Source organism: Sorex fumeus, unplaced genomic scaffold, assembly GCF_029834395.1.
Source record: "Sorex fumeus unplaced genomic scaffold, SorFum_2.1 ptg000264l, whole genome shotgun sequence".
NCBI classification, from domain to species: Eukaryota; Metazoa; Chordata; class Mammalia; order Eulipotyphla; family Soricidae; genus Sorex; species Sorex fumeus.
The window spans coordinates 4,170,528-4,195,528 of record NW_026606321.1 but is presented as its reverse complement, the minus strand read 5'-3'; the positions used below and the strand labels follow the sequence as shown (position 1 = coordinate 4,195,528).

At 43.9% G+C, this 25,001-nt stretch overlaps 1 protein-coding gene across 8 annotated transcripts in view; it reads right to left on the bottom strand.

Moving 5' to 3' along the window:
• Nucleotides 1–25,001, bottom strand: part of CTNND2 (catenin delta 2) — a 958,285-nt gene that overhangs the window by 286,073 nt on the left and 647,211 nt on the right. The gene's annotated exons all lie outside the window — the stretch shown is intronic.

The following is a 25,001-nucleotide window of genomic DNA, read 5'->3' as shown; positions in this document are numbered from 1 at the left end:
GAATGTGTTAACTTTGAGGATATTGATCACATAACAATAGTTTTCTCTAAAGATGACATGTTGTAAACCATCGATATTCACCAACTTTATATCTCAACACATGAATTCAATTACATACATAAAACAGTCCTGATGAACTTGAATAAGATTTGCATTTAAACCCTGAATTTCGAGATCAAGTCTCAATACTCTTGACTAGATTTTCCTAAAATTTGTTCCCTTTAGACCTTCCCCAATGCAGAGCTGATTTTATTTTCATTTTGTTCACAAACCAAGAGTGCCACCTTGGTAGGATTTCCCTCTCTTCAAGATATAAAATGTTCGAATAAGCAACTGCAAATATAACTACCCAAAGACCACATCAGAAGTGATATATTTTCCGGAGGTTAATAGACCCCAATTAATAATTAGAGAATGACACACAAAACAACTATGTACCATGTCAGGTACTGTCTTCTATTTCTATTAAGTCTATTATTTATATAAAGTATTCAGCATGCTGCAGGAAAACAATATGGTAAAGAGTTCCCAGTTGCTGAAATATTTAGACTGTGAGAACTTTCATGCTTTTGCAGTGTCAGATTTCTGACTGGATTGATTTTTATTCAACAGGGAGAGAATAGATTATGTAATGCTCATAAAAAATACAGGCTCCAAGCTCCAACACATGGCAACATTAGAAGCAGTATTAGAGAGGATCAAGTTCTTTTTCCCCAAATCAGTGTTCTGCATTATACTTCTAGACTATGTCTCTTAAGACCTTCTTTGGTTAGTCTTATTGGATTACTGCAACCTAGTCCTTAGCCTTAGCCTTACTCTTGCACGAGCTTAAAATAGCAGAGAAGAAACCTATAATAACCAGCATTCAGAAAAAGCTAACCAAGAAATAGTTAATATGAATATTTGTATGGAAACAAAATTATTTGTTTTAAGTTAGTTATAGAATATGTTTCCAGGAAGTACTCTGCTAATTATGCACTGGCACTTGGCAATAAAATGCAAAATGTTAAGAATACTAAAAGAAGATGCTTATCATTGCTTTCACTGTGACTTAAGCACTATTTAAAAAAAATTTTAGTAATGAATCGCAATATCAAATATTTATACTTTAACTCAGTTTACATATACCCAAGCTTACATACATCTGTGCAAATAATTAAGTAGGGAAAAACACTGTCTATGACCCCCCCTCAGAAAAGCATTTGACTCCTCAGTAAGGGATAATAATCTATTATTTAAAAACATTACATACATTTACAACATATAAAAATATCAGTATATATATGCATGTGTATATATTAGTATATGAAAACTAGATTATCATACACTTATTGCATATAAAATATTACTCTTAAGTTATTATTTGACAATTTTGGTGAAATTACCTTCCATGGCTAAATTGAGGCCAGGGCAAATAGAGCTTCAATTTTATGATCATTTCTAGCTTACTAAGCATTTTGCCCCTTCCTGTCTTCCACACGATACCATTTTCAGAAATGCGTGGAGCTGATGAGAATAACGGTGATACTGACACGACACTGAGCCAAACCACTTCCATCTGGACACTTATTTCAATTCTCAGGTGGGGTCCTGGTGCCCTGTTGGAAAATTGATTTCCAAATGAAGAGGGCATTTGGGGCTTGGAAAATCTACGGGGGAGGGATTGGGTCATCCCTCTGGGTATCTCCTATCACCCACAAATCTGGCGCCCGTTACTACGAGCATCAGATTAAAGGCTGGCTGGCTGAGAAATGAACATGAGGCCGAAACAGAAAGGACCTCACCTCGAGATACAGGTCAGCTCATGTGAGGAAGAAATCATCTTACTGGGAAGGACTTGGATGGTGTTAAAAACAATTCCTAAGCAGTCTGCTAAGTGCAAACTGAAAAACCATAAGAATATTTCTTTCAACCTATAATTTTCATTTGTCTACTAAGAGAATGCTGCCACTATTTTAAATACTGAGTTTGACGATTGAGCTGAGAATTTAGATGGTTTTGACATTAAAATTTGTGGATTAATTCAGAAAACATTAGTGCAAAGTAAGTTTATTTTTTTCCTGACAGAATAATACTATTTATTCACCTGGATCACTCCCCATCTGCAGTGACTTACATTACTGACTCAGATAATGACCTGATTTGTTCACTCCAGTTTGCTGGAAGGCATTTGAGAATGTGACTATCTCAACATGGAGGAAACGAGACATTTTTCTTATTTTTATGTTATTTGGAGAAAGTAAAAACATCTCAATGTTCTGAAAAATATGTATTTTGCATCCAGACTCATAATACAAACATATCTTAGACCATACATGTGCACACATATACACATTTAACACTCTTTTCTGAAACACTATTCAAACTATTTGAATGATTTCTCTCATGCCATTCTATCCCACCCAATCCATTTCCAAATGCTGGTTGAAACCCTCCAATTTGACTTTATGATGCCCTCCTGGGTGGTCTCAGATGGAAAACAAACTTGTCCTGATCTAACCAAGCCCTGCACACCTGAATTCTGCCTAAGGAATGTTGTGCCCGAGTTTCGGATCCCCAGTTGTGGAGAGACCCAGTCCACACACGATAATGCAAAAGCAAAGGAACTTTATTGCTAGCTTGAGCTAGGGTCCAAGTCTCAACCAACGCAGTGGAGTCTTGACAAGATCCCGACTCCAAAACACAAGTGGTTTATATAGGGTCCAGTGTTAAGAAGCAATTTATATACTGTGTTAGTTTTAGCGTTGGCCCAATTACAACAGTGGTCAGCAATTAGACAATGGATCCTCAGTAACAGTTCGTGGTGTTTCTAAGGAGGGCACAATGTCCCTTCATGACCAGCCAGACCCAACAGCCCAGTTCATTATCTCAGAAAATTACTCAACTGGGAGTTTACCAGAAACTGCAAGTTTTGTCTCTGGGAAGCAGAAACTGAGGCCTAGTTGAGACAATGTTAGCTGCATTCGGTCATGACATCAGTTCCTCCCTCACAGGAACAGACCTAAGACAGGATGCGTCTATCTCAACAAAAGATCAAAATTCATTTTAGCAACTTAGAGACAAAGAGGTGTCTCACTAAAACATATTTGGTTCAAGGATCCACTTTCATTCTCCAGAGAGCAGGACTGGTATTCAAGCTCAGGGGCATCAAGTCAGTGCCAGGTCAGAACAGGGCCGAGCACCAGGGTCCCACTTCCCCTTGCTATGAGTTAAAAATGGTTTATATCTATAGATGAAAAATGTATTTATAGATGTACTGATAGGAATCTTCTTGAACCTCAAGTACACAAAATGCCATCCTCACAAATAATTCCGTTCTTACTATCTTATAACCATTGTATTACTGTCATCCCGTTGTTCATTGATTTACTTGAGCAGGCTCCATTAACATCTCCATTTGTCCCAGCCCTGAGATTTTAGCAGCCTTTTCTTACTCATCTTTCCAAATGATTGGAGGCTCTTTCAGGGTCAGGAAAATGAGACCTGTCATTGTTACTGTTTTTGGCATATCAAATACACCATGAGGAGCTTTTCAGGTTCTGCCATGTGGGCAGGATACTCTCAATAGCTCGCCGGCCTCTCTGAGTGAAATATATTAATTATAATTATAAGATGAACTATTATTCTATAATTATATTTTGACTTTCATTAATGGTTTTGTGGGAATATTATTTTCTCTCCTGTACATAAATATCAACATAAGGTTCTTGCTGGTCAGTAAGAATCTCTCTAAGAGTCAAAGTATAGGGTCTGGAGAGTTAGTACAGGGGCTCAGTTGCCACCTCCAGGAGTGATCAAGAGTGGTCTTAACTCCCACCCCCAAAAGAAAAAACTTAAATTTTCTTTGATTAAGAACCATATGCTCACAGGAAATTAGATTTTTTAGTCACAGAAATTTCTTCTCAGCTCATTCCTGCAAAGTCACGGAAAGCTGCCACGCACAGCCCTCATGGACGTTCTGTAAAATGAGCGATTCCCCTCTCCATGAAAAGTGACTGGCTTCTCACTGAGTCACTCACAGGCCCACATCAGTCCGATCTGGAGCAACTTCAGGTTTCTTACATTTCTGAAAAACTCATTCGTCGGGAGATTCATATGAAGCAACATCAGGCAGAAAAGAAAAAGCTTCCACCCCCTGGAGGAGTTTCCCTAAAGGAAGGCTCTGCTCTCTGGGCTATTAAAATGTAGTTCTTGGGAAACCCAATTTGAATGCCTACAGAGATTTTTCTTGAGTGTGTTCCTGCTTTCTTCATTTAATCCTTATTGGGTTTTATCCTGACTGTTCTGCTAAACTCTCCCTCCCTCTCCCCTGTCTAAGTACTCTTTTCAGCATATACTCCTCAATACTTCAACAATTCCCATCAGATACTATCACACCTCACCTTCTTCTTTTTTTCTTTATTTTTGCTTTTTAGGTCACACCCAGCAATGCTCAGGGGTTACTCCTGGCTCTGCACTCAGGAATTACTCCTGGCAGTGCTGGGGGTCCATATGGGATGCCAGGGATTGAACCTGGGTCGGCCTCATGCAAGGCAAATGCCCTACCCACTGTACTATGGCTCCGGCCCCATACCTTACCTTCTTGAACAGGAATCTAGGGATTTCTCACAGGCATGGCCATAACGATTTTTCTTATCTTTTTCTAAAAACCTTTCTTAATTTTCCCAGCATATTAATTCCAGCCAATTTTTAGGCCTTTGGGAAAATCTATTCAGAGTCACCAGTTTAGCTGTGTTGGGTTCTTATTGGATCTCTGTTGACTGTTTTCACAGTAACTAATAACTTCTGCTTACGAGATGACCATCTTATTAAACCCCCATTTCATGTAAACACACAGTAAGGCAAAAACACTTATCAAGACAAATATCAGAGGAGCCCAGGGTAAGAAAAAAATGCTTAAGAACAAATTAACACCTATTCTGGAGAATAATTAGAAGACAAAGGTAAGCAGGAACAAAGAAAATTATTTCCATCAATAAGAACTTGATGATAAAATGAGGCTAATAAAAGCACATTGAAGATTTTGTTGAAACAAGATTTATTAAAGGTTTATTTAACATGGTCTTGTCACAAAGATTAAAGATGCTGTATCTGGAAATAGATCATGAACTTGAATAATCTAGTCTAATAATTGATGATTATCTTTCTGTTTCACAGAACGCCCTGGCTCATTTCTGGGTTACGTCCTTGATGAAAACAAAGGTATGTACTCAAGCAAAAGTATTTTGTTGAACAAAGTTATTTATCAAACAAAGGTCTATAACGACAGATGTACAAGAAGGTTCTATAAAACGCTAGCAACTAGTGTATATTTCCAAAAAACAAATCTTTCTACTAAAACAGTATATTGGTAGTCTGGATTAAATAAAACAAAACTGTGAAAAAAATGTTTGCAAATGTCATCTTGGGGGCTAATGGGCATTTGCTTGTCTGCAGACTTTCAAAATGTATAGCCATTTCATTACCCGAGTTTGGTTGAGAGCTAGCTGACAGCGTTGGCCCCACTCTGTGTAACTGCATGCATATCCACTCCACGGAACTGAATGTGCGGTGGGTGGGGCTGGTCTCAGCCAGCAGTGATCAGGGATCACGTGGTGCCAGGAATTGAACTCAGAGTTCCTGCAGGCAAAGCCTTCACTCCAGTCCTTCAAGCTCTCTCCCTGGTTCAGTCACTGCATCCTGTTCTCTCTTAACCTCGCTTCTCCTCCCTTTGACAAGGAGTAAGACAAGTCAGATGCAAACCACCTTTTCTGAGTTGCTCTGCTAATGAATAATCCCCTGGATTCCCTTGAGACTCCGGGGCTTCACCACCACCAGCCCTGCCAGTGTTTAGTAAACATCATTCCCAGCCACCATCTTAAACTTTGCTCCTGGGGAATCCGTCTCTCAGCTCTGCCTTTCAGGGAAATGGCCATTGGAAATAACTCGAATTCAAGTTTGACAGGACGTCAAATTTGTCAAGATTCTATTTTGTGCCAACCCATGAGAAATACATGGAATACACTGTTTTCAAAAACTGTTTTATTAATTGTATTTTCTAGTTGATTTGGTGTGACTAAGAGAAACAAACAATTTGTGGATTGCTGACTAACTTTGATTCCCAAGTCTTCCATTCCTTTCTTATGATCTTAAAAAGACAGAGAACAGCCTCTGCTGTTTCTTTGAAATACAAAGCACCTTTATTAAGAAGGATTGCTTTGAAGGGCTGCTGGGAGGGATGTGAATGTCCAGAGGATAAAATGCTGATGAAAGCCCACAGGTAAAGCCAATCTCAAATCACGAACTACATGCAGCTTGCTGCCAAGTGGCCTTGAAGAAGATATGCCAGCACCTAATCTCCAGCACCTACTGGAGGGACCATTTGAAACAGTCTTTGCAGGGATCCGAGAGGTGCTATAGTGAGTCCGGGCTCACGCTGTACGTGACCCACCCAATTCAAGCCCTGAAACCACATATGGCAACCTGAGTATCACCAGGAGCAATCTCTGAGCACAGCCATGTTATGACTCAAAAATCAAAAAGGAAAAAAAACCCAAAACAACAATAGTCTTTGCAGATAAAATTAAGTTAAGGACCTAAGGGTATGGGGTCATTCCGGACAACGCTGCACCCAAAGTCCAGTGGCTGGTAAAGAAGCCAGCCATATATCAAAATTTTATATGATAAAGAAGTGAGGGTCAGAGGGCTGGAAATATAGCACAGCTGGTAGGACATTTGCCTTGCACGCGGCTGACCTGGGTTCGATTCCCAGCACCCCATATGGTCCCCCGAGCACCGCCAGGAGTAACTTCTCAGTGCAGAGCCAGGAGTAACCCCTGAGCATCACTGGTTGTGACCCCCCCCCAAAAAAAAGAAGTAGTGAGGGTGAGGGGAGGACATGTGGGCACCATGGGAAGAAGGGGATGGGAGAGCAGGGTCACAAGCAAATGGTCCCCAAGGTTGTTATCTTACTGACACTCTGATTTCAGATTTCTAACTCCCAGAGTGGTGAGCCAGTCAAGGACTTTTGCCAAAAGCTACTGAGTCTACCGTGATTTGTTATAGCAGTTCTAGGAAATAACCTACTACGTGCTTGAAGGAAAAAAAGCAAGGGATGGAAATACTCTAATACATAGAAGGACTTAGAACTTCTTGCCTCCCCCCACCCACTACTAACCATCTGGAGCAGTAAGAATAAAGGTTTCCTCAATAACCCTAACAGCATAATGTAAGCACACAAAGCAATAGACTGTGTTCTGAAACACAAAGGAAATACAGGCAACTAAAACTATCATTGTCACTAAGAACAACAGAAATGATGGCTCTCAGAGAACTGATTTTGGTAATTAAAATTGAGAGGGGTGGGGCCAGAGTGATAGTACAGCGGGAGGACGTTTGCTTTGCACCTGGCCTACCAGGGTTCAAGCCCTGGCACTCCATATGGTCCCATGGGCACTGCCAGAAGTAACACCTGAGTACAGAGCCAGGAGTCATCTCTGAGCATTGCCAGGTGTGACCTCCCCACCCAAAAAAAGCAAAAATAAACAAACAAATAAATAAAATTGAGAGGGGGCTGGAGATTCAGCTCAAATGCTTAAGGTAAGGTAAGGTAAGGTAAGGCCCTCCCATTGTTCATCGATTTGCTCGAGCTGGCCCAGTAACGTCTCCATTGGAAACTTTGTTGTTACTGTGTCTGGCATATCGAATACGTCACGGGGAGCTTGCCAGGCTCTGCTGTGCGGGCGAGATACTCTCGGTAGCTTGCCGGGCTCTCCGAGAGGGGCGGAGGAATCGAACTCGGGTCAGCCATGTTGGCTGCGTGCAAGGCAAACGCCCTACTGCTGTGCTATCGCTCCATGCTTAGAAGAAACAAAACTCAATGCTTTGCTGCAGGAGGGCTGAGTTCGAGGCCCAACACCTTACGTGGTCTCCTGAGCACTTCCAGGAGCAAACCCTGAGCACCGGGGAACAGCCACAAGCACTGAGTGAGAAACAGCCCCTGGACAACCCTGGATATAGGCCTAAACAAAAACATCACTTGTCACTGTCACTGTCCTCCTGTTGTTCATTGATTTGCTCGAGCGTGCCCAGTAACATCTCCATTGTGACACTTGTTACTGTGCTTGGCATATCGAATACATCACGAGTAGCTTGCCAGGCTTTGCTGTGTGGGCTAGATACTCTTGGTAGCTTGCCAGGCTCTCTTAGAGGTGCGGAGGAATTGAACCCGGGTCAGCCGGGCCAGTTGCGTGCAAGGCAAATGCCCTACTGCTGTGCTAAAGTTCCAGCCCACAAAAACATCAGTCAAAATAAATTTTAAAATAAAAACAAAAGGAGGGAGGCAGGTGGAATCCCTGAAAGGATGCCCCCGGGCTGCTTGCGATGGGGTCTTTTTGCTGTGGAACTCAGGGTTCGCCCAACACTGAATATCAAGCAGACACAAGAGTCAGCACAGCAAGCCAGGCCCGTGTACAGTGGCCCAGCCTGGCCCGGCCCCTCACCCCGCACAGCTCTGGCTCACCACAGCCTCCACTTCCTTTCTCCCCTACTTCACCTCCACTGGCCCAGCGTCTCCTCAGAAAGCTCCCCAGCCCCCAATCGCTTCCTCCGCCACCGCGTTGCTAGGTACCTGAAAGCCAGATCTAGAGCCAGACTGCAGCCATGACAGGCCACAGCTAACATTAAGTTTTGACTTGGCCTAAGTGTCTGTTTCCCAGAAACTGAACTTGCAATTTCTGGTAAGGAACTGCTAGGTCATCTGACTGATCATAAAGGGTCACTATGTCCATTTTTTTGGAACAACCAGAAACTGACTGTTATCAAATGTTGACTAATCGCTGATAAATGTTGCTTGATCCCTGCTATCGTATTGCTTGCTTAACCTTGGAACCTATATAAACTGCTCGCACTGAGAGGTCGGGGTCGCTATCAAGAGACCACATTGTGGGTGAGATAGGTGACCCCAGTTAACTGGAATGAACTCCTTGGCACTTGCATTACTGACTCTGTGTCCGTTCACATCGAGACCCGAAAACCTGGGTACATACAACAGTGTATCTTGTGGCTTGTTGCAGCCCCCCCCCCCCCGCCCCTTGCTGTCAGTGCCCACCACAAGCCAACCCCGGCAGCGGGCACCATGAGGGGAAAACCACATGCTGTTCTTCCCTTCTGGCCCTGCAGGTTCCACTCTGGGCAACTCCCAGGGGCGTGGCCTCGCTCGGGTCAGTCCTGAGCTCCCTGTTCCCACCTGATGGCCCCTCAGCGCCCTCCACCTGGCCTGAGTGCTTGGCTTTTAGTCACTTATTCAACAAGTGCTCATGGAGCAAGGAGGCAGAACCCAGAGTCTGCATTTGCCAGATGAGTTTCAGTCAGGGATCAGCGGTGACCAAGTGTCCCGTACCCCCAGGCCATGGGAGGACAGGCTCATGTGCAGAGATGGGGGTGGTGTTGAGGGAAGACTGAGAAATCCATGGCTGCCATCCCACACCGAGGCTGACACAGAAGAGGGTAGGAAGAGGCCCACCTGTGGGTATTGCCAAAGTTGGTGATATCTGGGGGATTTTAGGGAAAGTCAAAGAGAAAAGGGAGGCTGTATCAATAGTACAGCAGGTAGGGCATTTGCCTTGTATTCGGCCAACCCAGGTTCGAGCCCCAGCATCCCATATGGTCCCTCAAGCACCACCAGGAGTAATTCCTGAGTGCAGAGCCAGGAATAACCCCTGGGCATTGCTGGGTGTGACCCAAAAAACAAAAAACAACAAGCAAGCAAGCAAACAAACAACAGCAACAACAACAAAAACAAAGAGAAAAGGCCCCTAACGGCTGGACTGCTTACTATGTCCAGAACCTGTGAAACCCTCAGGATAACTGAGTATTGGTGAACATGTAAAGTGTCGCTCACAAAAAATATTGCATCAAACAATTGATCTTTTGGGCCTTTCATGACAGATCTTTGCTCCCTGGGGCAAATGTTTCCCTCACCTTTCAGAAATAATTACACAGGCCCAGTAAATTCTAGAGGAGATAAGTTCAGTGAGCCAAAGGAAAGGTCAGTATGTTTACAATGTTGACGGAAGAAGACTGAGTAGGCTATACTTTAAAAGAAGTTCATGAGATCCGTCAGCTTTTATACAGTGTTCCTTTTACTGATGCTGCTAACCCATGAAAGGTTTGAGAGCACTGAGAATGGGGGATCCATCACAGGAAGAGTATTCCACGGAGCAGTAGGAGATAAATGCCAACAGCAAAACCTGGAAGACTGCAAACAGTGAAGACAGCATCTGGAGGCTGAGGCTGTTTCCTGACCATGTGTATTGGCTTGCAAGAACTGCCCTCACTTAGAAATCTTTTAGCTATGCTCTGGGGAAAAGACTTGTGCCCTTTTCTCAGATATGTGCATTATTATAAATCAACATGAGTTTTCTTGAGTTTACTGTGAAAGGCCAGATTTTAACCCTCTAAACAACTGAACCCTTTGTTTTAAGGTTTTTGAGCACACCCGATGATGCTCAAGACTTACTCCTGGCTCCGTGCTCAAGAATCATTCCTGGCAGGTTTGGGGACCATATGGGGTGCTGGGGATAGAACCCAGGTCAGCTGTGTGTAAGGCAAATGCCACTGTACTGTCACTTTGGCCCTGGTAACTGAACCCTTTTATCCCACTGGCTCACTCTTTTCTCCCCTTCCCTCTGGTCACAATACATTTGGCCATCTAGTCTGAAATTTTACTTTTTTGTTTCATCTGGTTCATTTGTTTTGTTTATGAACCACAGATGAATGAAATCATACAGCATTGTCTCTCTTTGTCAGGCTTATTTGATGGGAAATGCTGAAATTTTTCAAAAAAATTCATTTTAGTCAACATGATTTACAATACAACAGGGTTTCACACAAAGCCCCCAAACTGCACCCCCATTGATGTCCAGTTCCCTCCACTATTGTCTCAGGGTCCTCAACTCAACCAGCCTCTACCTCCATGTAAGCTCAGTTCCATAGACCAGTTCAAAGGTTCTGTTGCTTTGGGTCATTTGTGATTCCCTCACTATGTTGCTTTAGAGCCCTCAGATGAGAGAGATCATTAGATCATTATGGATCTGTTCACCTCCTTCAGCTGACTTCAGTCAGCACAATCCCTTCCAGTTTCATTCACACAACAGCAAATTGCATTATTTTGTCTTTTCTTGTAGCTGAGTAAAATTTCATCATGTACCTGCACCAGTTTCTTTTTTTTTTTTTTGACATTTTTATTAGTAAAACACCATGAGGTACGGTTGTAGACTTACAAATTTTTGTGCTTGGGTTTCAGTTACGCAATGATTGAGTAGCCATCCCTCCACCAGTGCCCATTCTCCACCTCCAATGCTCCCAGTATCCCTCCCACCCCCCCACCCCCCCATCCTACCCCAACCCTGTGGCAGGCCATTCCCTTTTGTTTTCTCGCTCTCCTTTTGGGTGCTGTGGTTTGTAAAAGAGGCATTGAGTGGCAATCATGTTCAGTCTATAGTCCACTTTCAGCATGCATCTCTCATCCTGGGAGGATCCCCCCAATACCCTTTACTTGGTGCTGGCCTCCAAGCCATGGTGTGAACCTCCTGGTACTTATCTCAGCTATTCTTGTGTGTTAGTCTCCTATTTTGTTATTTTATATACCCCAGATGAATGCAATCTTTCTATGTCTGTCCCTCTCTTTCTGACTCATTTCACTTAGCATGATACTTTCCATGTAGTACTACTTTTATGTAAATTTCATGACTTCAAGTTAAGAAGCTTCTGAACCTCAAAAGATAAAGTGACCAGAATACAAAGACAATCTACAGAATGGGAAAGGACATTTACCCAATACCCATCCGACAAGGGGTTGACATCAAGGATATACAAAGCACTGGTTGAACTCTACAAGAAGAAAACATCTAGCCCCAACAAAAATGGGGTGATGAAATGAACAGAAAGTTTCCCAAGGAAGAAATCCGAATGGCTAAAAGGCACATGAGAAAATGCTCTACATCACTAATCATCAGGGAGATACAGATCAAAACAACAATGAGATATCATCTCACACCACAGAGACTGGCCAACATCCAAAAGAACAAAGCCAATCGGTGTTGGCGTGGATGTGGTGATAAAGGGACCCTCCTTCACTGCTGGTGGGAATGCCGACTGGTTCAGCCCTTTTGGAAAACAGTACGGACGATTCTCAAGAAATTAGAAATTGAGCTCATACTTTTCTCAGTATAAGCTGAGAAAAGTATTGACCCAGCAATACCACAGTTTCCTCATCCAGTCACCTGTTCTTGGACTTGTGTTGTTTCCAGATTTTGTTTATGGAGAACAGTGCTGCAGTAAACATAGGTGTCCAGATGTCTTTGTGAACAGAGTTTGGGGGCCTTTGATTCTTTTTCTGATGCCCCAAAGTGGAATTGATGGGTCAGATGGAAACTCAATTCTCAGTTGTTTTTTAAGAAGTGTCCATATTGTTTTATAAAAGAGTTGAACCTGGCAATATTCCCACCAGCAGGATCCTTCTCCCTCACCAAAGGACAGAATTTTTACTATTTTGTAGCACAGAGGTGTTCCACTGTGAATATCTAACACATCTTATTTATTTATTTACTTATCTTTTGGTTTTGGGGCCACATCCAGCTGTACTCAGGAATTAATCCTGGCTCAGGGACCACCCCAGGTGGGGCTCAGGGGACCATATGCAGTGCTGAGGCTCAACCCTGGTCAGCCATATGCAAAGCAAACATCTTATGCACTATACTATCTCTTATCCACAACACGTCTTTTTACTCCTTCATAAGCCAATGGGCATTGAGGTTATAGACATGTTAAATAATAAATGACATGGGGGCGCATATTCTCTTCAAATTAGTGTTTCAAGTGCTTATTTTAAAATTTCATTTAAAAAGTGCTTCTGAACAGTTCTACAACCCTCTAGGCCTGAATGCGGTCATCTTGGCTGATGGAGCTGGCCACAGTTCCCTGACACCAGCTCCCAGATAAACACACCTGAAAGCCTATTGCATCAACTATAGGTGTGATGTTAATTAAAATTTAAATCACCCAGGTAGCCTTTGGCCTCAGTTGGCTATTGTAAAGAACAGGTTTTATGTGGAAATGTAATCCTGTATTTAACAGGATTACAATGACCCATAGATAAAATTAGAAAATACAAAGTTTCTAATGTTTAATTGCAGTATAGATTTAGCCATGACTTGCATGGCAGTGAATACCCCTGTAATGGTGTCCTTGGCAAACTGCTAGATCTTCGAGAGAATGTTGACTCACAATTCTGGAAACCTATAATAAATCTTGTTCAAATGTTGTACTCTGCTCTTCTCCACATCGCTTTAGATGAAAAGTCCGGTCAATGAAAGCCCTACAGCCGATCGAATAAGTTCCTCTGATATCACCATCAATAGCCAGTCTTAAAATACCCCCCAAATACTTAGTTTCTCTGAAAATCACTATTTCCTGGCTTTTTTTTTTACTGCATCTCTTATTTTATTTTGGTCAACATACTGGAGAATTGCTGAGAAGTTGAAAGCACATTACTTAGCTAAATTTTGGAAATATCCAAGCTATGGATTTTTTCCCCTCTTATTTTAAATTGAAATAGTTTTCCTGTGCTTTGGTCCCAAATGCACTTACCCAAATGTTGTAACGGGGATGATTAAATAAAAAAAAAAAGTCAATCAATTTCATTGTCAGTGATAACAGTGGGGGAAAAAAAGAATGAATAAATTTGAAACTTTAAGGCAGATTAGGGAAAATATATTTTATGTCCTCCGCACAAGATCAGCTCTATATTGACTCCACATTTAGTTACTAAGAGCCTGCTGTAAACTGGCATCTAACCTATAATAGAAACATTTGATGAACGAACATTTTGCATGTATAGGGGCTTTATTCTTACAATAAAGCCAGTTGGATAAAATTTTAAAAAATGATTAAGGAAGTCCTACAGAAGAGAAGACACATTTGCAGGACTGTATTCCATGGGCCTCTCTGGCCTGCTGACAAGAGAATCCTCATGGCCGTCAGCAGTTCAAACCTGGACTCTTCACGGTTCAACATGCCCGCTTGGTTCTTCCTCTTTTTGTAGGGCAGGGCACACTGGCAATACTCAGGGCTTATTACTGACTCTGAACTCAGGGATTATATGGACACAGTAAGAGATACATTAAGCTTGTAGGGTGGCTCTCTTAGGGACATCTCACTATAGATCTCAGACTACAGTGTTCAGGCCAGATCAATCTTTCCTAACCCTAGCAGGGTCCTATCTAGTTGTACTTTTTGGATCATGACAAAATTTGTCCATGACCATGCTCTTAACTTATAGTTAAGTATTATGGCATTTTGGCCAGTCCCATTTCGATGCCAGGGCAGCTCACTGCTTATCCTGGGTCCATCTCGTCCCTCATCGGGACCCTGCTTTTGGGATGCTAGGAAGTAAGGGCAACTGAGACTTAAGTAGAGAGAACAGATGCACAGGAGTGAATATCATTCAGAGTCAATTAACTCCTAGGTTACAAAAGCACAGCATTAACTTCTTCCTGTGTCCATACAGAAAGGGCATTACTCTGAATTAACTATGCAAAGGATTCAAGGAGAAAAGCAATATTTACAAGTTAACAGAGCACAAAGAAAGAGGTTACACATAAACATAGAGAAATGGGAGCACTATGATGGGAGTAACATAATAAACCTAAGCTCCCTGTTGCAAGGCAGAAAAAACAAACCAATGTTATCCTACAATGAATAACTCCTGGCTTGGCTCAGGACACTATCTGGGGTTCCAGGGATCAAATCCAGATTGACTACCCACTGTCCTATTGCTCCGGCTATAGCACGCTTGATTCTTTCCAACAAGGCCCCATCTGAAAGATTAGGAAGAACAATGCTCCCAGGTATGTCTGGGTCTTCTTACCCCTCACTCAAGCACTGTCAGTATCTGTCATATCAATTCTTCTTCCGTCCACTCACAAGTTTGGGAGCAAGGCATTCTTTTTGGGAAGTAGTTTTGTGGTTATTGAGTTGATGTCACTAACTTTTAACTATAGCACATTCCTTTGAAAAGGGAATTACTATTCTTACTGGTGTGTCCTTTTGTAGTCAGTGGCAAAAGAAAATCATAGAGTTGGAACCAAAGCAACCACTGAACTATAAAGGGCCCCTTGATACAATATGCATGGGTTGGTTCAGAAGCTGTGACTTCAGAATTAGTTTGCAGTGTTAGAATCGGAAAGCCACAGAATGTGCAGTGATTACTTTAAATCTATAATTCTTCTACTAAGTACACTACATTATTTATAATAGGTCTCAAATATGCTTCCCCCCAACCTTGCAATATGCTGATATGAGGACCACTATTATAGTCTGGGGGTGACCATCATTCATTACACCCAAGTTTCATGAACTACTGAAATACTATTGAAATATATACAACTTGTAAGGATTTTAGGGAATACAGATTAAAAGGCACTAATGGGTGGCCAGAAATACTAGGGAAACACTCCTTTCCCACCTCTCTTCAGTGTTAAGTGCACGAGCCCTTTGAGTTTCAAAAGAGTTTTCTAAACCGGAGTCACATTAGCCCAAGGACCCGTACATAAACAGGGTGCGACAGCCAAAGTGTATTCACTGGAAAAGTGCTGCGGTGGTGGGGTGGGTGAGGAAACGCCTTCAGGAAAACGCGGCCATGCCAGTCACAGCCATCATGCAGTGTTAGACCAGGTTTCTCACTGAATCAGAGAGAAGAGACCCCCTAAAGACTCAAACAATGCCTGCAGTCATACATCTACTTGCCTTGGTAAGTCACTTCTGTCCAAGGACTGGTGCCGGGACATGAACTGACATGTTCTCTGGTGTCAGGAGGCTGAACACCACTGGGCTACAGAAGTTTGCCAAAAGCATAGGGATGCTGATCCAAAGTCTAAGGAATGCAAATGGAAGGGCAGTTTCCCCCATTAGCTCCAGAGAGCCAACGGGTGGTCATGCCCCCCGCATCACTGCAGAACTTAACAAACATCATGGCAGAATGCAGAACTTAACAAAGAAGGATGTCTTTGGTGGAGGAGTTCTGGACTAATGCTCCTTTCCTTTGCTTCTGTTCTGTTTTCCTGCACCTGCCTTGTGACCTGAGTCCTTAGTTCAGAGAAGCCAGTCACCCACGGGAGTGACAAAAGTCACTGAGAGGTAACAGTTAGGAGCTAGGCGGCAGCTGCCATATATCTTACACACAACGTGATTTTCAAAAGCCATAAATCCCCCGCATCATAATGTGCTGATGGGCACAGTGCTGAGCAGGAGAGAGGTCAGAAATAGCTCCTCCCCTGCAGCGGCAGAGTGGGTGCTCCAGCTCCAAGGGGAAAGGAACAGGGGACATCCGGGCCTTTCTCAACACAAGAATCATAGATAAACTCATGAATTTTGGACTCTATTATCTCATACTCCACACCACAATCCATTCAAGATATGCAAGGGACAGATTGGAAGAGTTAAATCTTAAATTTTTTATTTGGAAAACAGGGGAGAAGGCTACTGTGAATTTAGCAGAGGGAAAGCTGTTTTAGCAGATCTCAAAAGAACAAAATTTGAATACATTGAAATTTGAAAGTATAAAGAAACCATTAAGTTAAGAGACATGTCAACGCAGATTGGAGGAATATATTAGAATCTAAATAACATTAGGGATATATAAATATCTCCCATGTATGCTAATAATGACTTCCATTCACTGCACCAAGCCCACTTTGGTATTATGCGTGCATTAATTTACAACTCTGACAAGGCAGAGATCACGGAGAGATGCAGGGTCTCTGTCCAGGTGTTAGGACCCCAAGACACATTCATCCAAGGGCACTTGCAAGCAGTCTTTCCTTCCTAAATGTCCACCTAATGGAGCCTGGAGGCCATCCACATATTCACCAGAAAACGCACATGTTTACTGTGTCTGGTCCTGTAGAGCACAGAACTGGTCAGGAGAGACACATGGAATATGCATGCATACATACATGCCTATATTAAATTCCAAAGGTGCTGAGCCACAAAGCAAATCAACTAGCTGAAACACGGAATCACTCTCCCAGCCCTGGACAGAGAAAGAATCTGTGATAAGCTGACTGAGTGGACAGTGAGTATGTCATTTGAGATGATGAAACTGTGCTGTTTCAGAAAAAAAGGATGAAACTTGGGCAATAATGGGAAATGAAAGAGGCCAGGAAGAGGAAGACAGTTACCACATGGTTTTAGCTATATTCTACATAGAAACAAAGAAGAAGAAAAAACAGGGGCCCCAAACTCACAAAGCAAAGTCCTAGACTCAGTGAAAACTGCTGTGCTGACTGCATCGGGAGAAAGGAGATGCCTGGGGTCTTCAGGGCAATGAAATGGGACTGGCACTAGAGGTGGGGCTGCTGGGCTTCTCCATAAGGATGCGAGGCAATACCTCTGCATTTCTCTCATGCAAATCAATTCATAAAGATCTCCAAAAGAAAGTTTTAGGTGCATGATTACTAAATCCTATTTATATCTATACCCACAGCTAAGCCCAAATAGTATGCTACTATGATAATTAACTTTATATGTCAACTAGGCTAGGCTGGGGCATTTTTTCTTGTTTTTAAATACTGTTCTCAATGTTTCTATGAAGGTACTTTTAAAATGAGATTGACATTTAAATTAGTATAATTTTCAAATTAAAAAAAAATTAGGCACTGTGATTTACAGTACTGTTAATGGGAGGCTGTCGTGCATAAAACATCCAGCCTCACAATAAAGCAGATTGTGCCTCTGACAAAGGGTGGACCTCGTCTAATCAGCTGGTGAAAGACTGACTTCTCAGGAAGGAAAGGAAATTCTACCAGCAGTCAACCTGTAGACCCACCCGCAACTCTTCCTGGGTCTCTGGCCTGCTGGCTGAGGGTTCCCACTTCGTGAGCATTTCACAACTGCCCGAGTTAATCCTCGGAATCTCTTACTCTCCACCCTGCCTGTTCTATTTCCTTGGCAAGGCTGGCAAGTAGAAACTGAGTGATAGAAACATCTACCACACATACACAGTCTTGTGAATGCCCACTGTGTTCCAGTCACAGGGACACACAGTCACAGGGACACACAGACACGGGCACACAGACACAGGGACGCAGTCACAGGGACACAAAGTCAGAGTCATATACAGTCACACACAGCCACAGGGACACACAGACACAGGCACACACAGTCACAGGGACACACAGACACAGGCACACACAGTCACAGGGACACACAGACACAGGGCACACAGTCACAGGCACACACAGTCACAGGGCACACAGTCACAGGCACACACAGTCACAGGGACATACAGACACAGGGCACACAGTCACAGGGACACAGTCACAGGGACACAGTCACAGGGACACAGTCACAGGCACACACAGTCACAGGGACACATAGTTACAGGGACACACAGTCACAGGCACACAGTCACAGGGACACACAGACACAGGGCACACAGTCACAGGGACACACAGTCACAGGGACACAGTCACAGGCACACAGTCACAGGCACACACAGTTACAGGGACACAGTCACAGGCACACACAGTCACAGGCACATACAATCACAGGCACACACAGATACAGGACACACAGTCACAGGCACACACAGTCATAGGGATACACAGTCACAGGCACACACAGTCATGGGGGCACACAGTCACAGGCACACATAGTCAAAGGGACACACAGTCACAGGGACACAGTCACAGGGACAGTCACAGGTACACACAGTCATAGGCACACACAGACACAGACATACACAGACACAGGTACACAGTCACAGACACACAGTCACAGACACACAGTCACAGACACACAAAGTCACAGGAACACATAGTCACAGGGCACACACACAGTCTCACACAAGAAGAACACACAGTCACAGAGCACACACAGTCAGAGTCACATACAGTCACACACAGTCACAGGGACATGGTCACAGGCACACAGTCACAGGCACACACAATCACAGGGACACACTGTCACAGGGACACAGTCACAGGGACACTCAGTCATACGAACACAGTCACGGGGTGTACACAGTCACAGGGACATACAGTCACTGGCAAACCCAGTCACATACAGTCATAGGGACACAGTCACAGGGGCTTTGAACAGTCACGTCACACTCCATAAGCGCTGGAGGACAGGCACTTAGAGCTGCGTTCAAGCAAGATTCTGGACCGAGACCAATAACACAGTGGGTAGGGTGTTTGCCTTGCATGCGGCCGTCTGAAGTTCGAACGCAGCACCCATATGGTCCCCTGAGCCTGCTGGGAGTGATTCCTGAGCACAGAACCAGAAGTAGCCCTGAGTACCACCAGACTCAAAAAACAAACGAACAAAAAGGTGAGATTCACTTTTGGGGGACTAAATAAGCTTAGCTTCTAGCATCAGAGGGGGACTTGCACTTCCTCTACACTAATGTAAATGACTGCACAAGGTTTGCTCAACACAGAGCAAACCTCCCCTCCCTCAGTCAGGTGGTACAAAAGATGCAAATCAGCCATTTCCCCGGGCCAGGCCATCATTTATTTTCATTTTTGTCACAGGAGAGAATCTATATTCTGAGGTGTATTATAATTTACAATGTGTTTTTTCATTATGAATCTGAATAAAAATATGCTGGATGGATTTCTGGTCAGAGATCAGTCAAGTCTGACACAAATAATTCAGCGCCTTCAAAGCGATTATGTTACTCTAGGCTGGTCGAGGGCTGTGGGTTATTTCTCTTTTTTGCATGAAATATTCTGCCAGTAATTGGAGGTGATGTGGCACAGGGACCCCCTGCAATGCATTTCTGAACCAGGATTCCAAAAGGAAACAAAAACACTAAATGAGACTAATATATTGAAAGCCTTCAACACCCACATTCATTTTGTACAGAAAAGGGTCATAAAACATTTTTTAGCATATGTTTAAGTAATTTCTTTCTAGATGACTTGAGAAAAACAATGACTAATTATGATGCCACCATATCACTGATGTTAATAAAATTCTAATTAAACTCTTTGTGATGCAAATCACTCTGCGTATTCATGTGTTAATTATTATATAGGCTTTCAGTCATCAGATACTTATTAACTTTATCGTAAACCTTACAGTGGGCTTGGTTGTGTTCTGATCTCTAGCTCGATCTAGTTCTGGCATCCAGAAGCATTAGGCAAATTAATCTAAAGAGTCTAGTGTTGGTGGACGGATGGGTACTCGATCATTGTATAACTGAAACCCAAGCACAAAAATTTTTAAGTCTACAACTGTACCTCATGGTGTTTCACTAATAAAAATTTAAAAAATTAAAAAAAAACTAAGCAAGTGGGAAAAAAAAAGAGTCTAGAGTAGAAAAAGTACCCAGAGGTAAGCTAATTGGTTTTCTATGTGGAATTGATCCACCCAGAAGAAAGAAAGGTCAGGGGGGTTAAGAATTAGTTTCTCTACAGGAATAAGGAATAGTGGATAGGGCGTTGTGAAATCAGTTATCAGAATCCAGGTTGATTATGTATCATTAAATTCATGAAAATAAAAGTACAGCAACACCTATGCTATAAGATATAAGGATTTCCTGGGTATGTGCAGGATGGTAAAAGATCCGCTGCTACTAAATGCAGAGACCTCAGCAAAGCAAGGGCACCTGTTTCAGTCCTGCTAATTGGCGCGGTGCTATGTTCTGAGGAGATCACAGAAGAAAACCCAGGCCTGGACTGGCAGGAACTACAGCAGTTAGCCAGAGTTTGTGAAGCAGACCACATCCAAAGAGAATGGGAAACCTCATCCAAGCTGAAAGCCAAGGAGGGCTGCCTGGGAGAGGCGGCATTTTGGGTACAATCCTGAAGATCAGAAATGTTGGCAGATGAAACTAGAGGGAACAGTTGCTGGGTGGGAAGGAGCTGATCCACTGGGAAATAGCCACCGTCTGTGGCTGGAGACCAGTGAGGAGAAGCACTCAGGGAAACACGAGGCCGGAAAGAGAAACGGGAATAAGATCATGGACTCCCGAAGCCCACTCTGAAGTCCAAAGGTTTTGGGCTGAAGTTGCTCATGTTGGTTGGCATGGAAACCTACGTGGCTGGGGTGGCCTGTGGGTGGGGAAGGTGACACCGGTTACGGGCTCCTGACTTGCCACCTTCACAGTTTTGGAGGGAACAACGGGAAGAGGCTCAGCTCCTCTACAAGGAAAGCCGTCCTGTGTGCTCAGGTGTTCAAGCAACTGTGGGTGTGTCCGAAGCAATATGCAGAGCAAGACACCGGCCACCACGAGCGCAGAAGACGTGACGACTATTACTCAAGGACCCAGAGCCAGAACCCAGAACCCGTGTGCAATTAGTGTGCTAGGCTAAGTCTGTAGAGCAAGCCCTGGGATTGACATGCGGCATGCGCTTGTGCGCGCGCACACGCGCGCGCGCACACACACACAGACAGACACACACACACAAGCTCATCAATCTGCTAAGTCTATAATTAGACTCGTGCCACTTGTAAATTCCACCGAGGGGAGCAGAAACGTGAAACCTAATCAAAAGCAGAGGCAGATGGGAAGGCACTAAATTGTCTCTGCGTTTATGAAAACACTTGTGCCCGAACCTGCGTCTCGTCATCGGCCAAATGGATCGACAGGCTCAGGAAGGGCCCAGTGGCACGCGGGTCTCTGGGATGGGCCGCTGATGTCTCAGGGGAAAGGTTTTGCCATCCCATTGTCTGCAAACACCATTTCCAGGCAGCCTTTCCTCCTGGAATTCTGAGTGATCCGGAGAAGCCAGGATGTAAATGGACTTTTATGTCCTGCCTTCTTTAAAGAAACATCAATAATTCAAAGGCAGTAGAAAGAATGGTTTCGCCCATGTAGCCAACAAATAATTTTCACCTGTAAATACAGTTTTCTGAATGATGAAATGTGAACACGCGGGGAAACAGAAAAATGAGGCTAACCAAAGAACGTGCTGGAAATGGTCAGCAGTGGGGCAAAGAGGACGCGTGTGTAAGGGCTTAGGAGCTGGCCTTCCCTTCTCATCCCTGTTCTTCCTCAGCCAGAAAACATCCCAATGGGGAACTGGCAACTCTCCTGGGCCTCAGAGAGCTCCTTGGGATTCTGTGCCCTCCTCCTGATAGGCTTGGGGCTCTGTTCCCTGATGCCGTCAACAGCTCTCCTCCATCTTACTCTCCATGTCTTCTGAGACCACCGATGTCTCCAGTTCTTCCTTCTCACCCCTAGAGACAAAGCAGGACTCCCGCTGGGGACCCCAAGACCTTTCCAAGGGCCCAGGGAAAGCTTGTATGAGCTCCTGCAGGAAGGTGAGTGAGGGCATGCATCCCCTCTGGGCAATCCCCAAGGACTGGGAGGCCTTGGAAGACAGCGTTTCCCTAGCAACTGCAGGGATAGAGGGCCGAGGCACATTTTCCAGAAGGAAAGAAGCTACCTGGACACAAACCCAGGGCCACCATTTCCCTTGCCAGTGGCCAGGGGAAAGGAACCCTGGGAGCATTTCTCCTGTTGCTAAGTGTCCTTGTCCTACCTCAGTCTCTAGAAGGAATTTATGAGCATCCCACCTCTTAAATGAGATCTTCAGCTCCATAAGAACAACTCCAGCTTTTAACTTGGTTCAGAATTGCCTATGAGGTAGCTAATGGGGCCTTTGCTGAATGAGGAGAATGATGCTGAACACGCAGGCAAGTGTTTTGCTTCTCTGCCTGCCACTTCTGGGGTCAAGGCCAGCAGCAGGGCTGAACCCTCAGTTCCAACACCATAAATGACTGCTGGTCTTTGACCACCCTGACATGCGCCACATCCTTGTTCCTTTCAATAGCCACCATTTTTAGCAGGGAGCAGACTGTATTTTATCTCACTCTAAATGGACGTGTGAATCAGCACCCTTGATTTTATGGTGCTGGATGAACACGTGCTCCAGAACACAATCACAATGGATCTTCTGAGAGGGCTTTGAGGACACTACAAAGAGCGCGCATGAAAGGGGCCACTTCATTGAGAACATGCGTTTGCCCCATCCTGGGTTCCTCCACACAATCTCGGAGGTGGGGTTGTTGCTTTGTTCTCACTCGGGCGCTTAGATCCCTCTTCCACAGGAGAAGAGAGGAATCAAAAGCTCTGTGTTCTTTCAAAGATGCTTATGGTTTGTTCAGAAAGTCGCTGTAATTGTTTCTTTCACTTCCTGTCAGGAAGCGCAACATGATGGCCCCATAATAAGGGGTGTATGGTGGCAGCTCTGCATATGAAGTTTCATGAAGCTGCAGAATGAATCCTTCACCTATTAGAGCCCTGAGAGATTAAGTTAAGCGCAGGGCGACATACTGGAGGGTATAGTTGGGAAGCTGTGATAGTCGTGTGGTCAAAGCCAAGTGCAGGAAGGGCTGGTGTCTTGGGGTTTCCCCGCAGTCTCTATATCCTGGCTCGGAGCCCATGTCCACCCATAGTGTGGTGCCTTACCTAACACTGAGAGCGCCTTCTCCCACCAACCCACTGTCCATTCCAATGGGCATTTTGTTCAGTAACTGCATCTTCCTCTTATCCCAGCCCAGCCACTGAGGAGAAACTCTGATTGACCACCGGGAGATACCGATGAGCAATGATGACTCTGAATGTCTGCTCATGACTCACTCAGTTTCCTGACTCCATCCTCCATCCTCACTTTTTCTGCATGTTTCCTGCCCTCATGGGCCCCAAGTAGAGATCCTTTTCTGGAGAAGCTCATCAATTTCTGATTCCGTGTGCCCAGGACTGTCACTTGCAGTGTGTGACACCATTATTTCCACATTAGTCCTCAAGTACCACCACCCACTGGGCAGCCCTTCCCACCTCCAAGCCCCAATCATTGCCCTTCACCTCTTGACAAAATTAAGAAATAAGGAAGAATGAGGAGTCCTATTTCCTCGACTCTGACACATCTTTGCAGATGGGGCTTTGAAATGTCTTTATGTTCTTGTCCAACTAGTTCGTTCCCTTTTCTCTGAACATAACTCTAGTCTGGTAATTGGTTCAGGTAGACTTCTCCCAAGTACCCCAATATCTGAAACAAGACGGCCTGAGTACAGGCAGTTGCTGAATATTTACAGACTGAGTGATTTGTCTATGTAATATTCAGAAAAAGTATTTTTTCCTGAGGCCGGGAAAACTCAACCTTAATGGCCCCATTTCTCTTCAAGTTTGTTCTTAACAAGTTTTACTCAAAATATGAAACAGATATCAATGGTTTCCTAGATAAAGAAAATATCTGCACCTCGATTCCTGCTCCCCCCATCTCTCCGTCACTCCTCCTCCACAACTCTTCCCGCTGAACTTCCCTTCCCATTGATAGCAGCATCTGTCTCTACCCACACAATCATGGGGACCGTCTTCACGTCCCACATCTCCTACTTGTCATTGTCATCCTCATCGCCCTAACACAACAAAACCTTTGAACACAACCTACCTAGAGAATGTAGTCAGTGTTACAGAATGAACTGCATCTTCCATCCTAGATCCACACTTTAAAGTCAAAAACAACGACTTAGGAAAGTGCCCTTAATTGCAAACATTTTTTTTTTTTTTTGCAAACAGAATTCATTACAAATGGTTTTCCTGAGGAGGCTGCATCCCTAATCCAATATGGCTGGAGAAAGTTGGTTTCCCTAATCCAGTGTAGTTGGAAAGGATGGGTCCCTAATCCAATAGGATTGGAGGAGGGCAGGTCCCTAATCCAATAGGACAGGAGGCAAGTTGGTTTCTAATCCAATAGGACTATAGAGGGCAGACACCTTTATTTATACATATTCTTTATATAGGACTGGAGGAGGGCTAGTCCCTAATCCTATAGGACTGTAGAAGGGCTGATCCTTAATCCAGTAGGACTAGAAGAAAGCAGGTCTCTAATCGAAAATGGTTCACTGGAGTCTTTATAATGAACACTTGGGCACATAGATACTTAAAGGGAGTCTGTCTGGAGTTCGCCATGATGAAGATAAATGGGAAGCTTTGGCCATATCCTTCC